This window comes from Protopterus annectens, chromosome 1.part1, assembly GCF_019279795.1.
Source record: "Protopterus annectens isolate FY-2018-M chromosome 1.part1, PAN1.0, whole genome shotgun sequence".
Classification (NCBI taxonomy): domain Eukaryota; kingdom Metazoa; phylum Chordata; order Ceratodontiformes; family Protopteridae; genus Protopterus; species Protopterus annectens.
Window position 1 is genome coordinate 498104124 of NC_056726.1, and position 16032 is coordinate 498120155.

The window sequence follows — 16032 nt, forward strand, 5'->3', positions numbered from 1 at the left end:
TACAGCCTACCTGGACTTGGCTAAGGCCTTCGACACAATACCCCACTCAGGCATCATAGATAAGCTCAACAGCTTAAATGTAAACCCTTATGTCACTAGATGGGTTGCAAACTGGCTAAAGGACAGAACCCATAAAGTTAAAATCGCTGGAGCAATGTCAGACTCAAAACCAGTCACAAGTGGTGTCCCACAGGGATCTGTCCTGGGACCCCTCTTGTTCGGCATTTATTTCTCAGATGTTAAAGCAAACATGGGAGGGTTGTGGCTGACAAAGTTTGCAGATGACTGCAAACTAGGCGCCATAGTCGATACACCAGCGGACACATACATCCTACAAAAGGCCTCACAGAAGCGGACAACTGGTGCCGGAGTCATGGCCTTAAACTAAATGCCAAAAATGTATAGTCATCCCTTTGGGAAAAACAAAGTACCCACAAATTATCACATAGACAGCAACCCACTGAGTACGGAAAAAGTAATCAGAGACCTAGGGACCCAAGTCGACAGCGACCTCTCATTTGACACTCACGTTGCCAAAGTGGTTAGAAAAACATTCTACCTTGCATACCTTATCATGAAGGGATTCACATCCAGATCCAAGGATGTCATTGTACCCCTATACTCCTCCCTCATCAGACCCATGATTGAGTACAATGCCCCATTTGGTATGTACCTCACCTTGCATTTGCAACAGCTGGAGAGACCACAAAAGTACCTCACCGAAAGGATCATGGGTCTCCAACATATGTCTTATTCTGCCAGACTAAAGAAACTCCAGCTCTATTCAGTAGAATACCGCCTGCTCAGAGGTGATCTCTGCCTGACGTACAAGGCCACGTCCAATCAGGAACTGATGGACATGCTCCACCTCAAAAAATCCAAATCCATCAGAACCACGAGAGCTAAAGACTTAAACCTCGGCACAAGTATGAATAGGACATGCTGGAGGGATAGATTCATAACCCAGAGGCTTCCCATGCTCTGGAACAAGATCCCAGTTCATGTTAGGCAGAGCCCCTCACTGACTCTCTTCAAGAGAAATCTTGATGAGTGGATGGGAGATCGTAAGTTTACCCCCAGGGGGTCACATCTGTGTCACTACTAGACAGGGGCACAGTAAACTAATTCTATTATATAAGGTGACCTTCACTGTGTCACTACTAGACAGAGGCACAGTATTCTAAATCTATTCTGTGCATTTTTGTACCATTTTATGGGGTGGTGAAAGCCACATCACTATGGCTAGGCTTACAAATGCCCCAGGGCAGATAGCCTAGTACTAAACTATGAAACTATGAATTCCCACAGATGGATCATATCTTGGAAGACCCCCTGATCTAGTTTCCATTTGTGAGGGTCTGCCCATGTCTTGCTCAGCCTATCTGCCACACAATTTTTCTCTGACGGAATCTTGGATGCCTGATTCTCCCTTGCTTGTTAATATACCACTTGACTGTGGTATTGTCTGTAACAACTCGATTAGCTCCCAGGGACCAAAGATGATTCAGAGAGTCAAGTGCCTTGATCAGGGCAACCCTCTCTCTGATATTTATGTGCTTGCATCTGTCCTTTGTGTCTCACACACTTTGAACTCTTTTCCCTTCTAAACTGTCCCTAAGCAAAGTCCATGGCATCTGTGGTAACTGACTGTTCTGGAACTGGGACCAAAGAGATTTCAGATACCACTGCATCTTTCTCATGTGGAGTCTTGCCAGGGGTATCATGGGAATCACAGAAGTTATGAGATCCAAAATAGTGAAGTATTCCTTTGCGGTGATTGAAGTTTGAGTTGAAAACCTTGGAAAGAGATCAAGATAAAGATCTATTTTTCCTGTGGAAGAAAAGCTCTTTGAACTGAAGTGCCTAGCTGACATCCCATGAAATCCTGTGTGAAGGGATCAAGAAAGACTTTTGAATGTTCTCTTGTAATCCCACTTTGTGTAAGAATCTCTCTTACTCGAGAGACATTCCTGACACTTGAAAAAGAATTTGCAAAGATAAGCGAGTATCTAAATATGGAAAAATGCAGTTACTCTGTAGGCTTCAATAAGCTATAAATGAAGCTAGGCACTTTGTGAACACTCCTGGGGCAAAGGATGGCCCAAAGGGCAAGGCAGAGAACTGATATGATCTAAATACAAAAAGTCTTGTGAAACATCTGAAACTTGGATGAATAGGGATGTGAGGATAAGCACATTTTAGTTCAAGTGTTACCAGGATGCTTGAAATAGGAAGAGAAGGTAATAAATTATGAAGTGACATCATTTTTAATTTGGGCATGATCACAAACAGGCTTAGGACAGAAATATTTCTTTATTTATTTGCTTTTGTTAACTAGGAAAGTCCACTGGGCTGAAATGATCCCATTTTCAGTGGAGGCCCGGGGAGAAAAGCTCCCTAAAAAAACAATATATAAATAAAAAAAGCAATGCACATAATTAAGAGATTATTTAGAGAGTTAATAACAGCATTTAACAATATACAGTAGAATAATATAGGAGTCAGAAGTGACACAGTAACATAGGCAATGTATAGCAACATTTTGTGGAAGACTCGGGTGCTTGGCAGGTATTCAATAGATCAGACAGATAATGATAATCTGTACTTACACAATTTCTACACACCATGTGAGGCAGGGTGAGACACACTGTGTTGTGATTAAGGGTGAGTGTACAATAGGGAGAGTGAAGAAGAGTGTGGGTATCTGAGATATGAGTCAGGTTAGTAATTTGGTGACTGAGGAATTGGGGATGGTGCAAGGGCATAGCCAATGAGAGGAGAGATGTTGGTAGAGTGATTTTTTGACTGACGGGGAATTATTTATAGTCCGTAGAGAAGGTGGAAGGGCATTCCAGAAGTTAGCTACAGTGAAAGACTAAAGGTATTGGCCTAGAAAGAGTTTAGGTTTCTTAACTTGGATAAGTGATTGATTTTCAGATCTTAGCGAACGGTTTGGTTGATAAAGAGTCAGAAGTGAAGCCAGGGCTGGGCATTTGGAAGAATTACAGATTAATTTGTGTGCTGTGGCTAGTTGTATGCAAGTTAGGTGCTGTGGGAGTTCTAGCCAGTTCAGGGATTGTAATGAGTGACAGTGGTGGGAGGAATATTTTGCTCTAGTAACGAATTTATCAATTTTGTTATAGCAGCTCTCCATTTTATTTTTTAATGACGATTGGATGCTTGTCAGAATGGGGGCACCACAGAGGAGAGAAGGTAGGAGAAAAGTTTGGGCAAGTGTTTTTCTAGTAGAGTAGTTTAAAAAGTGTTTATGTCGGTAGAGGGTACCAAGTTTTTGGTGCATTGTTTTTGATGGTGCTGTGGATGTGTTGGTCAAAGGTTAAGTTGTCATCTAAGGTTATGCCAAGTAACTTAGTATGGGAAACTACTTCTAAGGCAGTCTTGTTGGAGAAAATGATGAAATCAGATTTATTAATGGTGGTACTTTTTTGGGCATAAAGAGCAAGAGTTTTGTTTTATTTGGGTTGAGGGTGAGGTGATTATTTTGTCATCCAGGTTTCGGTAATAGAGAAAGCATTCTGGGTGATGGTCAGAAGTTCCGTTTCAGAGTTACCAGAGCAGATAATAGTAGAATCATCCACTTATTGAACTACAGATGCATGAGTGAGAGTGGAGTGAAAGTCATTAATAAACATACTGAACAGGAGGGTGCCTATGATGGATCCTTGGGGAACTCCAGTAGAAGTAATGAGAAAAGGAGAGAAACAGTGCAACCATTTGGTGGATTGTTGTCTGTTTGTGAGGTAACTGGTGAACTAGTTAAGGATAGGTGTGGACAAGCCAAGGTGTGAGAGCTTAGAAAGGAGGAGAGGATGGGAGATGCTGTCGAAAGCTTTAGATAGATCAAGAAAGAGTGCGGAGACAAGTTTACCATCATTGCGACTGTGGTTAATAGTGTCTAGGAAGGATAGGAGAGCAGTTGTAGTACAATGGCCAGAGCAGAATCCATGCTGAGTTGTGGAAAGTAGTTGGTTTTGGGATAGGTAATCCATGAGTTGAATTTGAATACATTTTTCCATTATTTTAGAAATAGGAGATAGAACGGCTATAGGGTGGAAATGTGAGATGTCTAAATTATTGATGCCTTTATGTAAGGATATGATATAAGCTTTTTTTTCAAATGGATGGTACATAGGCTTTTTGGAAAGATCTATTTATGAGAATGTTTATGGGGTAGCTAATGGATTTGGCAGACATTTGAAGGTATTCTGGGGGTAAACTGTCTGGGGCAGTGATACCGGGTTTGAGTTTTAGCAGGAGTTTAGAAATAGTAGAAGTGGGAACATGAGAGAAGGAGAAAGACTGGTGGGAAGGCTTTTCTGGGGTATGGTTTGTATAAGTGGAGTTGCTGTTGTGAGTAGCTGTAGGAAAGGTGGAAGCAAGTTTGGATATAGTATCTATGAAGTAGAAGAAGGGTAGCTAGTTCAGCAGGGGTTTTGTCAGGGTTTGGGCAAGGATTGCTTTTGGTGCCAGGGTTTAATAGAGTGGAAACTGAATTTCAGAACTGTTTTGGATTATAATAAAAAACAGAGCCACTGTCAAACCAGGCAAACGCTCCTTCCCAGGATAAAAATGTAAATAAATCAACAAAAAAGAAAGGACAGGAGTGAAGCATATATAAAAAAATTTAGGCAGTCCAGATATCTCAAAACATCTGTGTAACCAGATAAAACTTTATTTATTTATATTATTATTTGTTGAAGATCTGAAGAAGCTTGTACATAGCGAAAGCGCTTAACTTTTGGAGAATAATTCAGTTTCCACTCTATTAAACCCTGGCACCAAAAGCAATCCTTGAGATATCTGGACTGCCTAAATTTTTTATATTTGCTTCACTCCTGTCCCTTCTTTTTTGAGTTTTGGATTATAGTTGTGTTTGTTTTGGAGATGGAAGTAGTACTGTTTTTTAGTACTGTTTTTTATCATTAATAACTAGATGCTTTACTTGATTGTGGAGTTGTTTGAAAAGCTGGAGATCTATGGCGTTTTTACTATTATGCCATTTTTTTCCATGCTCGGTCTCTGGTATTCATAAGTTTTTTTGTGTCTCTAGAAAGCCAAATTGCGTGATTTGCTTGGATTCTTTTATTCCGGGGGGGGGGGGGGGGCAATCTATTGAGTATACTGAGGAAAGTTGAATTGAAAAATTCAACTGCTTCATCTAGAGGCAAATACTTTAGAATGCACCAATTGATTCTGCTTAATGTTTCATTGAAGCTTATGGGGTTGAAGTTAGTTAGTCATCTAGAGGGTCTGTACTGGTGCTCATGTAAGGTTGAGGAGATGGCACGTGTTATATAGGCGGGCAGATAGTCACTGATATTTGCAGGGTAGAGTTCCTGCAGATGTAATTTTTTTGGGATTGGACACTAAGACCCAGTCAAGTAAGGCGCCTTTGTTAGTGTTATTGCTAGGCCTGGTTATAGTAGTAATGAGCTGAGTGAAGATATAGAGGATGATGGAAGCATTTGGAGAAGGATTTGTATGGTCTAGCCAATTTATGCTGACATCCCCCTAGGATTAGAGTTTCACTGTGGATATTATTTTGAGGTCCAGGCTAATATTTCTTCTAAGACAGAAATATTGTTGGTGGGTGGGATGTAAATGGCTATCAGGCATAGACTTTTGAAATCATTTAGCTTTAGATGTGCAATGATGAGTTCAGCTGCAGAGAATTGGGGAATGGAGTTTGGGTAAGGAATGATGGTGAAAGAGTTAGGATAAAAAAGAGCAACTCCTCTCCCTTTCTTTTGGGGTCTATCAGACCTTAGGCAGGAGAAACCTGGAGGGAGGAACTCTGTGTCTTTTATACATGGTTTTAGCCATGTCTCAGTTACGGCAATTATGCTGGGTCTGAAATGTGCTATCCAGGCATGGAATTCTGGAATTTTGTTTCTGATACTTTGTATATTAATGGTAGTGAGCTTTAGGGATTTATGAGGTTTGGGAGCTGGGAAGGTAGTTGGAGTGGGTCCTGGGTTGGGGGTGGATGTCTCCACATTTGGGAAGTGTGGATGCACTGTTTGAGTGTTGTTGAAGCAGTTTATACTTAGAGTTAAATTGAGTTATGAAGAGTGTAGTTTGTAGAGTTAGCTGTGTATGTGATAGGATTGTATGTCTGAAGAATAATAATGTGTTAATGGAATAAAGACTAGGAGATATTGTGGAATAGGAGTTGTATTTAGGAAGATGGATAGCTGTACAAGAGGTGGGTTTTGGTACTGTATGAGTAGGATGTAATGGTGTAAGGTGTAGAAGTAGTATGAGACATAGTGAGAAAAAAAGAAGTGGTAATACAGTGAAGTGTATTAGTGACACTGGTGAATATAGAAATACTAGAATAGGATGTGGGAGAGAAAGGGCTGGGAGTGATGAGTTGGAGCTGGTCGTACTACAGTTGAAAAAGGTGTTTGTTAACTGAGGTAGGTGGGATGGGTTAACAGCGTGAGGCTTATGTTGACTGAGTGTGTGGGATGGGCTTAGAGTGTGGGGTGTGTGTTGATTGGTTGCTTGAAACTGGGTGGGGTATGGCTAAGTATATATATGTAATCCACACTAGCACCTCTGTCAGGCGAAGCAATAAAGCCACGGATAAAATCTTCAGTGAACACTCATTTATTTTGCAGATTCCAACAGTTGCAGAACCCCCAGCACTAACACAAAACACATAAACTTCTTAAAGTCTCCGTTTTCGTTTGATACACTTCAACTCTGCAACTGTTGGAATCTGCTAAATAAACGAGTGTTCACTGAAGATTTTATCTGTGGCTTTATTGCTTTGCCTGACAGAGGTGCTAGTGTGGATTACTGGTCTTTTTGCTTTGGTACCTGGCTGCTTGCTGTTTTTGGGAATTAAGTATATATGTAATTGATATGGGGTGGGTGGGAATGAGGGTAGGGTAAGGGAGCGAAGTGAGCCCGAGCGGAGCGAGGGGGAACAGAGCGGGAAGGCCCGACTCAACATGCAAGGTGGGACACGAAAAACAATCAATAAGGTAGGCTGAAGTAAGGAAGGTAGCTTGGAGTGCAGAAGGGAGAGAAGTGGGAGGTAATGTTACTGACTAATGCTGCTGTGAATGCATTCAGTGGGGGGGATGGCAGTGAAACCTGATCTAGAGCTCTACCTAGGAGGTAAGAGCTGGGGAAAAAAGTATCAGGAGTCTAATGAAGGTAAGCAGCGTTGTAGTTTAATGGCAGGGATAATGCCAGTTACTGTGTTCCACTATTTATTCACAGTGAATGGAAAAAATAACTGCTTTGAAGGGACTTGGGTGACTTTACAGTAGACAGTAATACTGGAGAATTTAAATAACTGTAGAGCACTGTTTTGCGTACAAGATGAGCTGCTAATCTGGGCTAAGATTCAGCTGTTTAGTGGTGATCTGCTGCCAGCTAGTGGCAGTTAATTTCAATGGCAGGGGTTGGGAAAAGAAGGGGGGAGACCTTTTAACTGTGCATGCTAAGCCAATATAATAAAAGTAAAAGCACTAAGAACTAGATGCAAAAATTAGTTAACAGGGAATACACCTACATAAGAATATTGCAGAGAGTAAAAGTCCCAGTAGTAAGTCCCTTTGCCCTCAGTTGTTTGCAGGATAATTATCAGAAATACTCCACTTGGGGGGGGGGAGCACAGCCACGATTGAAGTAGAGCTACAGCTGTATGAAAGAAAGAGAAAAAAACAGATGTAACAAAGTCTTTTTGTAGGTAGACAACAATAAAAAATAATATGAGCAAAGTACTGTCTTGGGGAAAGCTGTGGGTGCATGTGAGTGGAGAATGTGGAAGGCAAGGTTATACTATAGTATTATGAGGTAAGGTACATGCCAGGTAAGTGAAGACAACATTAATTCACACTTGCAGCCAGGCACAACCTACAGGATAACAACAAATACTGTCCTCTTGTTATAATAAAATTGCCAAATTTGCCACTAGCCACAAATCATCTACCCATCACTGTGCATCTATCCACAAACTTAACTGGCTAGAGCTTCCCAACTATCTCTCCTATACTCAGCTCACATATGCTCACAAACAAGTTTTTCATCCTTCCCTCTGTCCCTCTCTCAGCTCTACCTTTAAAATGCACCTGCCACAAAGACTCCTAAGATTTAATAACCAAAACCGAATAGAACTGTACAAACTCCTTCACTCTCCAGGACAAAACCTCCTGTCCTTTGCCCTGGCACGCCTATGGAACTCCCTTCCTCCCTCCATCCATATCACCACCAACCTCCCTGCTTTTAAAACATCACTGCACTCATATCTAACATCCTCATGGGAATGCTCCTGCTCCCACCCCTCATAGCCTACTCTCCACTTCCTACAGGCTACTTTATCATATATTACCAGACACCAAATAATAAGCCACCTGTAATGACATCTTATAATTCTCTTATCCCACTATTCCACTCAAGAAACTATATATTTACTGCAGCAATGCTTTGTTTTTCTACAAAATTATAACTTTTTAACCTAAAAATTTTTATTGCACCTGCTTAAATCTTAGTTTTCTACAAAATGAAACCTAAAATTGCATTGTAAATGCTTAATCTTTGTTTTGTCTTGAACCCACAAATGACTGAAATTGTAAACTGCTGTAATCTTTTTGTTACCACTGTTTTAAAGCTTTGTCTTTAACCTACAAATAATTGAAATTGTAAACTGCTGTAATCTTTTTTGTAACCTTTGTTTTGGTGCTTTTCTCCCCAGGACTCCATTGAAAACGGGTTCTTATTGGCCCAATGGTTTATCCTGGTAAACCAACTGCAAATAAAATAAAAATAAATAAATATTCAGGCAGTATATTCAATAAATACCAGTAGCCACAGTGGGAAATGCTGAATAGCTCACAGAGTTAGCATTGCCCTAGTAAATGCAACATATGTTGAAATTACATCATAGTGTTAGCAAGCATGGGAGGGTGTACAGGTAACATATGTCCCAATGATTGACCATAAGTTCTACAAAACAGTTACAATAATCCAATAACTGCACTCAACATGTGTGTAAGTACATTCAGCACAATGCTCACATTCAGAGGCAATGGCTAAAACAGTACACAGTAAAACCGCAGCAATAACTGAAGCAGTACTTTTAAACAAAAACTAAGCAAATATAAATCAAAAATATACCTGCATGCTATGCTAAATACATTCAACACAATGCTCACATTTAGAAGCAAAGGTTAAAACAGTGCACAGTACAATTGCATCAATAACACAGAAGCAGTACTATCAAACAAAAACTAAGCATATACAAAGACTGAAAAATACTGGCATGCATGCACACTTCTCAGGGGACCTGGTGGGTAGAGAGGCAGCTGAAGCAGCAAACCCTGGACTATTTTACAAAATGGCGCCGCAGTTTAAATGTATCTAATACAGCCTTCCAGGGGAAGGGGAGGAGGGAGGATATTCAGTGGGGGGGTGGTAGTGAAACCTGATCTAGAGTCCTACCTAGGAGGTAAGAACTGGGGAAAAAAGTATCAGGAGTCTAAGTAATGAAGGTAAGCAGCGTTGTAGTTTAATGGCAGGGATAATGCCAGTTACTGTGTTCCACAAGCATTCTCTTTATTCGGCACAAAGAATATCCTTGAATAAAAAACTACTTCCCATCTGGGAAGAGGAAACTGGTTCTATCACTCCCTGAGACAGCAAGTGGTAAAGGACTGGTGGAAACAGAGTCTGATCTAAAGGATTAGGAATGACTCCCTGGAAAGGAAGAATTTCCTCCCACTGCCATCTGTAACCTTCATGAATTTCCTTCAGAACCCATTTGTCTGAAACTAACCATTGCCAAAGAGAAAAATGGTGATTCAGACTTTCTGGAAGAAAAAAAGGTGCCAGGGCAGGAGGAGATCCAAAGGTCTCTTGAACAGTCATTCAGACTTGAAGGACTGTCCTTAGTTTTGGGAGGCTGGAGGGTTCTCTTTGCAATCTCCTTGTCATTTTTTCTTACACATCTGTTTACCTTTACTTTATTTAGACTGTTTGATTAAGGGTTACAGAATCGCTTAGAAAATTTGGAAAAGGGGGGGGGGGGCTGAAATTTTTTGAGATTCCCTGGATCAGCTTACTCCCTTCCATCACACGTTTAATTACCTCTGCAGCAATGAGGTCAAAAACGAAATCTCTATCCAAAGGAGAATTTAAAATCTAATTTTTACCATCACCTAGGAGGGTCTGAGAATACAGCCATGCAAACCTCCTCAAAACAGTACCAGTCACCATAACCCTTGAAGTAGTATTAAGAGAATCATATACACATTGTAAACAATAGTAGTGACCTTGGCAGTAGAAGAAACTAAATTACTTAACACAAAATTTTCATCACAAGAAATTGCAGACAAAACATTCCTCATACTTTCAAAATTAGCACAAACTTTAATATATGCAGCCTGATAATTCAAATTTCTGAAAATCAAAGTTGCAGAATCACAGATATTTTTCCCATACTCATCAAGAATGTTCACATTCTTATCAGAAAGAGCAGGATTTGTATTAACTAAGTGCTTAGCAGCAGTGGGACCAACTAAAGCAAAATCTGCTGCTAAAAACTTAAAAAAGACTCAACAAACATTGTACATTCCATCTGCCTTTTTGGAGGCAGCTAGCTCACTATCAGGAAAACTGCATGCAGAAACACAAACATCTACTAAAGCAGACAGAAAAGGAGGAAAGGATGCACGTTCTGGAAATTCCTTCTGTAACAACTTGTAGTATTCTCCCACTGAAAACACTGGCACATTCCAGCAATAGTCTCAGAAAGAGAGAACCCCCCAGAGGCAGAATCAGAAACTGAACTATCCCAGGAGTCTGAATCACAAATCTGAGAAGAAAATCCTGTATCTGTCCCTTCATCTTCCTACTCAGATTCATAACCGCAAATCTCCTCAGGAAATGAGGTATCCCTCTTTCTTTTACCAGAAACTACTTTACAAGAATGATCAGCAGCCTGAATTAAACCATGAGCCAGACTCAGTAGACTACTCCTGTATGCAGAACATTGAGGGGAAGCAGATACATGCTTAGTTTTCTGTTTATTTTTTGACAGGAAAAATGGGGCCAACCATGTTACTAATGGCAGCAGCAGCCTCCCCAGAAGTTGACACAGTATTCTGACTCAACAGGGGAGCCTTCCCTGTTTCCTCTCCCAGGATGAATAGATATCCCTAGCCCACTGAGGGGACTCCAACAGCCAGAGGACATGGTTATCCCCTAGTCCACAGTACCTATAGGTGCTGCACCAGAGGGATTGAGTTAAAGATGAGTGGTCTGAAGGTACAACAATGGGCCATAGCTGAGTCACCCACCTGCGGCTGAGGCAAACTGCTAGCTTGCTGTAGTGACAAAGGTTGCCTGCTTAAATTTTTCTTTTTGTGGATGGAAGCAGGACATGTTGTGAGAATGATAATTTGTTCCATGGTGAAGCCAAAAATGGCACCGCTTTCTCAGGGAAGACAAGCAGCAAAAAACAGTAAAATAAAATTATTTAAAATTAAAAAAAAAAAAAAACATAAAATAAAACAATTTCTCCATAGAAAAATTGTTCGCAATTACTTTAAACAACTTTTAAATTAACAGGAAAAAAGAGCACTCCCATTTAAAATTACAACAGAGTCTTGGGGGCAGCCTGTTAAAATGCAAAACTCTTAGCTGTAAAATAACTTTCCTTAAGAGGAAAGAGATAAAACACAAACGATTATTTGATAATGGAAGTTTTTTCCTCAAAGGTAACTTATATGCCCAGCAAAGGAACAGCAAAAGCTGACTGTTGATACTTGAAAGCATCTGAAGAATGTACTTTTTAGTGGCAGTAAAGCTCTGAATGGCCTGGCTCCCAAACTTGCCTTTTAGTCAGCTTGACAGGATATAACCCACATAGTTAAGACTACTGCAGCAGTGATCAGCATGATGAACATTAACAAATACAATATGCAATCCATTTTGAGAGTGAATATTTGTTGAGTGATTTTCACTTCTTTCCCTTAATTGGGTACACATAGAGTTGTTTAATCTTTCCAAATTCCTTAGTTATAAGTAAATTTCAGCTGCTATGAACATTCAATGAATGCAGCCCCCCCCCCCACTCCAAAGATTAAAAAAAAACAGAGAAATGGATGGCTTAATTAAGAGACTACTATATCACAAGTTTTGGCATGAAAGATGGGTTAGTAAATTGGGGCACTCTGTCCTGATGGAAAATTAAATAAGGTTCCCTGCACATCAAAGTTCGTACTTCTGAAATCCTTCTAAGATCTGACAACATCCAAAGACAGTGTCTTTTGGGGTGGAAAAAAATGAAATGGGCAGACACTGCTGGGGCAAAGGGGGATAGGGTCAGTTTCTCTAAAACACAGTTGAGATCCCATAGTAGTGCAATTTCCTTTTCTGAAAGTCTAAGAAGCAAAATCCCTTTGAAGAACTGTTCCACTAAAAGCTAAGAGTATAAATGAAGGTCTGTGGCAAGACAAGCTAAGACAGCAGAAGCATGAATCTATACGGAAACATAAGTCTAGTTTTTAAAAAGGTATAACAGGCAGTCAAAGACCACTGCCACTTGTGCAGAGTCAGGGTCTTGGTCACTGAACAGGCATCACCAAGAGAAACTTTTCCACTTATCTAGGTATGACTTCCTTGAATTTGGTTTTCTAGCCTCCCTCCTCAAGCTTAGCATATCCTCAAAACAAATGTACCTAGTTAGGACATGGGTGAAATCATCCAAGTTGTCAGCCATATAGTGTCCAGGCTGGGATGTATGAGGGACCCTTAGTTTGCATGAGACAGTCCACCCCCTGATTTTGTCCTCTCCGCCTTGATTTTTATTAATACATTGGGGAGTTGGGGTACAGGAGGAAAAATATAAAACAAGACCTGTCCACTTGATGGAGAATTTACTATCTTCTAGTCCTCTGGAGTCAGTTGTCTGTTCAGCTGAGAGGCAAAAAGGTTTATTTCAGGCATACACCATATTCTGATGAGATCCAAGAAGACACTCGTGTTTAACAACTATATGTGTGGGTTTCTGCATGATATTCCCATCCTGTCTACCAACAAGTTGTCTTGGGAAGACATGTAGCCTGCTACGGGAATCATGCATACTGCCTAGGTAATCTCAAATCCTTGCACTGCCAGCATGCAAGGTTTGTATTAGTGGGTTCCTCTCTGCTTGTGTATGTACCACATCACTGCTGTATGTTCTCTGAGGATTTACAGGATCCATTTCTCCCAAATCTGACTGAAGACTTTCAGTATCAGGATTACTGCCATCATTTCTTTCACATTTATGACCGCCTTTCTAACTTCTTGGTCTCAACAGCCCCGGACTCCAAACAGTCCAACTTGAGCTCCCCATGCCAGACAAGTGAAGTCTGTGGATACTATCACTGTGGGTTAGGATGAAACTGTATTACCCACCATGAGACCTCCTTTCTTATGCATGAGTAGGTCAGCCTTGGTTTCCAAAGGGTGTGGATGTTCACACCAGCCATCTATTGCAGCTTCATTATATGCAACTAGACTACAGGTACAGTCAGGCTGCTCCTCTTCCAAAACATTTTATATGTATAAGGTCAGAAAGACTACCTTATCTTCTGGCAGTAAAGCTCTCTGGAGGTCTGCACTCAACAGTGACCCTAAGAATATCCAAAGAAAGAGGAAGGAGACAGTATGATTCAATTTCTAAATACCTGGCTACCTAAGGCATTGAATCCACCTGAAGCTCTTTCCTTTGGTATTCAGAGGGCACACACATCACTTTCCAGATCACTTTCCAATGCATCAATAAAGAAAAATCCACCTACACAAAGGTCAGTAATAGTTAGATTCTTTTCCAGCCAAAATAAAGATCTTGTTTTAAAGATGGCACGGACTAAAAGAAAACATTATAAGATTTGACGATGATTATTCAACTTCAGTTATGTCAAAAAGGAAAGCATATGTACACCTCTTATAAAGAACTTAAAGAAAAACAACATTAAAGCACAAACTTTGTTTCCAACAAAAATAAAATTCACCTTACAGAAGGACAGAGGACTTTTGACACTTTTGAAGATGCTTTGGAGTTTATACAGAGGAATAAAATTATAGGGAAAAAAAGATGAAATGGACTGAAGTTTGTCTACATCTCTCAAAAGAAATGTAGCAAGGAATGGATGGTCAGTTAAAGATAAAAAAAGTAAAAAACTGAAAGATAAATGAAAAATTACTTCCTTCTCATTGTAATATTTGTTCTGTAGCACAAAAAGTGTATGAATAGTAAGGATCAGGTAAGAATACCATTTTTTACAAGGAAAATCATTTTTATTCCTTATTTCAATTGTACTTCTTTTACGTTACATATATACGTGAAGCTAATTAATTCCAAACAGCACTTAATCAGTCATGCCAAATATATCACTAAATGTATAATATCAATATGATGAAATTTGGGCAAAACATATCATTAAATGTAAAATATCAATGTGATGAAATCTGGGCAAAGAAACAAACATTTTAAGTTCTTAATATCGTTTTGTGCTGTGCTACTAAACACAGTACTTGGAATTTAAAACAACAGCAAAAAAGTGTAAGCTGCAATCTAATTCACATAAGTGGCTGTTTTACCGACACAAAAGAAAATAATGGAATGTCACTAAACAATTACCACATCATTAACACCTATACAGGCCAAATTCTTATCACATATTACTGGCATTCTTTTAATACAACTTTTATTGTTCGGTCTCCTTTAAAGATTGATATTAAGTTTCATATAAAATAAGACAAGAAAACATTTGCATATGAAATGCTGGAGTAATTGTTTTACCTCTAATTATGTTTAGTTACTGCCTTCTTACACTATTTAGTAGTTATTTTAAGTAACTTGCTAAGCCTTTATTTTAAAATGAAACTTAAAAATGAATACTAGGGACTGCAGCAAGTTTATCTGTACATACAGAGTTTCTGAAAAGAAACTATCTGTATTTGTGGAAGTATTTGAAAATTTAAAGAGTTTCACGTTTTTTTCTTGATTAGATGGCTTTAAAGGGTTAACATTTAATAATGAAGGTTTTAAATTCACTTGCAAGTGTCACAAGAGTTTCTGTTCATGTAAGTAAAGATAAACTATTTTCACACCTTTACCATAATTTAGCATTAAATAAGCTATTTAGTGGTACTAGCACTTCTGAGAGACTTTATAAGCTTTAATATGTTCTGTAAGTTGTTGTTCTTAGAATGTTTGTCTTGTTAAAACCGGAAATGCAGTGTCCTTTAAGTATTAACGCTGATAAATGAACTTAAAAGGATTCATATCTAGGAATTAAAACAAAGTGTATTAAATCATACATAAGGAATATACAAAATTCATATAAATATAATGTAATAAATTATAGGTAAAAGTAAGCTTTAAAACCAATAACCATTTTGACTGCTTGTTATATATTAACAGATCAATTGCTTGTTATACAATAACAAATTGACCACACTGCAGTTTATAAGACACTTATGGGAAGACAAAAATGATTATATTTTGTGGTATTTGATTTAAAAATCACAGCTAGATTATATCTGATACTGTTTATTTAAAATGTGTTTGAGGTTAGTTCAGTTCCCTCTGATATAATGCATAAACAAGATAGTGGATTGTTTGCAAGAAATGAAAGTATATAATAAATAGAGGGAACTAGAATAATGACTTCCTGATATATAAAGGATGGTATATCTGTTCTTTCAAATAGCATTGTACATATGGATTATAACTGAAGTACAGAGTTCATGTAAATAGTGAATGGTATAAGCAGGAACAGGAGGAGATAAGGACACATTTATTTTTATTTATTTATCGATATTTGTTTACCGGGAAAGTTCACTGGGCCAGGCTAGCCCACTTTCAGTGGAGCCGGGAGAAAAAAGCTCCAAGGTACAAATACAAAAAAGCAAGAAAACAAATAACATACAGCATACATAGAATAAAAAAGCAGAAATATAACAATGTATACTAAAAGTATCTTAAAAAATAGTACATAAAAT

General features: G+C 39.0%; 1 protein-coding gene across 2 annotated transcripts in view; it reads right to left on the minus strand.

Moving 5' to 3' along the window:
* HBS1L (HBS1 like translational GTPase) overlaps positions 1 to 16032 on the minus strand; it is a 2781383-nt gene that overhangs the window by 935428 nt on the left and 1829923 nt on the right. The gene's annotated exons all lie outside the window — the stretch shown is intronic.